At 35.4% G+C, this 2,291-nt stretch overlaps 5 non-coding genes across 5 annotated transcripts; all 5 read right to left on the bottom strand.

Annotated features, from left to right (window-relative positions):
* Positions 1-316: 316 nt before the first annotated feature.
* On the bottom strand, positions 317-388 carry TRNAG-UCC. The gene has a single exon. It is a non-coding gene; the product is annotated as a tRNA-Gly (tRNA).
* A 90-nt stretch (positions 389-478) lies between these two features.
* Positions 479-550, bottom strand: TRNAE-UUC. Its single transcript has one exon. It is a non-coding gene; the product is annotated as a tRNA-Glu (tRNA).
* Positions 551-856: 306 nt separating this feature from the next.
* TRNAE-UUC lies at positions 857-928 on the bottom strand. The gene has a single exon. It is a non-coding gene; the product is annotated as a tRNA-Glu (tRNA).
* Positions 929-1,635: 707 nt separating this feature from the next.
* On the bottom strand, positions 1,636-1,707 carry TRNAG-UCC. Its single transcript has one exon. It is a non-coding gene; the product is annotated as a tRNA-Gly (tRNA).
* A 422-nt stretch (positions 1,708-2,129) lies between these two features.
* Positions 2,130-2,201, bottom strand: TRNAE-UUC. The gene has a single exon. It is a non-coding gene; the product is annotated as a tRNA-Glu (tRNA).
* Between the last annotated feature and the right edge of the window lie 90 nt (positions 2,202-2,291).

Below are 2,291 nucleotides of genomic sequence, written 5' to 3'. Positions count from 1 at the left end.
GGAGTCGAACCCGGGTCTATTGCTTGGAAGGCAATTATCCTAACCGTTGGACTACAAACGCTGTTGGAAGCCAAGTTGATGTAATGCATTTGCCGAGCTTTAACAATAAAAAAAAAGAGGAAAAAAAAAAGGAATTATTTTGCAAAAGTAATACGTTTATCGAGAGTTGAACCTGGGTCTATGGCTTGGAAGGCAATTATACTAACCATTGGACTACAAAGGCCATTAGTACTCAAGTTGATGTAATGCATTTGCCGAGCTTTAACAAAAAAAAAAAAAAAAAAGGAAAAAAAAAGGAATTATTTTGCAAAAGTAATGCGTTTGCCGGGAGTCGAACCTGGGTCTATTGCTTGGAAGGCAATTATCCTAACCGTTGGACTACAAACGCTGTTGGAAGCCAAGTTGATGTAATGCATTTGCCGAGCTTTAACAAAAAAAAAAAAAAAGAAAAATAAAAGAAATTATTTTGCAAAAGTAATGCGTTTGTCGAGAGTCAAACCCGGGTCTATTGCTTGAAAGGCAATTATCCTAACCGTTGGACTACAAACGCTATTGGAAGCCAAGTTGATGTAATGCATTTGCCGAGCTTTAACAAAAAAAAATAAAATAGGAGGAAAAAAAAAAGAAATTATTTTGCAAATCTAATGCGTTTGCCGGGCATCGAACCCAGGACTATTGCTTAGAAGGCAATTATCCTATCCATTGGATTACAAACGANAATCATAAACTTTCAATCCAGTGTGAATTTCGATAAATGTCAATATGTACAAAAAAAAAAAAAAAAAAAAAAAAAAAAGAGAAAAAAAAAAGAATTACTTTTGGAGAAAAAAAAAAAAGAATTATTTTGCAAAAGTAATGCGTTTGCCAGAAGTCGAACCCGGGTCTATAGCTTGAAAGGCAATTATTCTAACCGTTGAACTACAAACGCTATTGGAAGACAAGTTGATGTAATGCATTTCCTGAGCTTTAACAAAGAAAAAAAAAATAGGAGGAAAAAAATAAAAGGAATTACTTTGCAAATGTAATGCGTTTGCCAGGAGTCGAACCCGAGACTATTGCTTGGAAGGCAATTATCCTAACCGTTGAACTACAAACAATGTTGGAAGCTAAGCTGATGTAATACATTTGCCGAGCTTTAACAAAAAAAAAAAAAAAGGAATTATTGCAAAAGTAATGCATTTGCCGGGAGTCAAACCCGGATCTATTGCTTGGAAGGCAATTATCCTAACTGTTGGACTTCAAACGCTGTTGGTAGTCAAGTTGATGTAATGCATTTCCCGAGCTTTAACAAAAAAAAAAAAAAAAATAGGAGGAAAAAAATAAAAGGAATTACTTTGCAAATGTAATGCATTTGCCGGGAGTCGAACCCGGGTCTATTGCTTGGAAGGCAATTATCCTAACCNTTGCCGAGCTTTAAAAAAAAAAAAAAAAAAAAAGGAAATTATTTTGCAAAAGCAATGCGTTTGCCGGGAATTGAACCAAGGTCGACTCCTGGGTCTATTGCTTGGAAGGCAATTATCCTAACCGTTGGATTACAACAATTGTAGGAAGCCAAGCTGATGTAATGCATTTGCCGAGCTTTAACAAAAATAAAGTAGGAGGAAAAATAAAAACATAATTATTTTGAAAATGTAATGCGTTTGCCGGGAGTCGAACCCGGGTCTATTGCTTGGAAGGCAATTATCCTAACCGTTGGACTACAAACGCTGTTGGAAGCCAAGTTGATGTAATGCATTTGTCAAGCTTTAACAAAAAAAAAAAATTGAAGAAGAAAAAAAGGAAATTATTTTGCAAAAGTAATGCGTTTGTCGGGAGTCAAACCCAGGTCTATTGCTTGGAAGACAAGCATCCTAACCCTTGGACTACAAACGCTGTTAGAAGCCAAGCTGATGTAATGCATTTGCCGAGCTTTAACAAAAAAAATAGGAGGAAAAAAAATGAAATTATTTTGCAAAAGTAAGACGTTTGTTGGGAGTCGAACCTGGGTCTATTGCTTGGAAGGCAATTATCCTAACCGTTGGACTACAAACGCTTTTGGAAACAAAGTTGATGTAATGCATTTCCCAAGCTTTAACAAAAAAAAAAATAGGAGGAAAAAAAAAAGAAATTATTTTGCAAATGTAATGCGTTGCGTTTGCCGGGAGTCGAACCCGAGTTTATTGCTTGAAAGGCAATTATCCTAACTGTTGGACCACAAACGCCATTGGAAGCCAAGCTGATGTAATGCATTTGCCGAGCTTTCACAAAAAAAAAAAAAAAAAAAAAAAAAAAAAAAAAAAAAGGAAAAAAAA

This window comes from Cucurbita moschata, unplaced genomic scaffold (assembly GCF_002738365.1).
Source record: "Cucurbita moschata cultivar Rifu unplaced genomic scaffold, Cmos_1.0 Cmo_Scf00022, whole genome shotgun sequence".
NCBI classification, from domain to species: domain Eukaryota; kingdom Viridiplantae; phylum Streptophyta; class Magnoliopsida; order Cucurbitales; family Cucurbitaceae; genus Cucurbita; species Cucurbita moschata.
The sequence above is the reverse complement of the archived record's forward strand: the minus strand, read 5'-3'. Positions and strand labels throughout refer to the sequence as shown.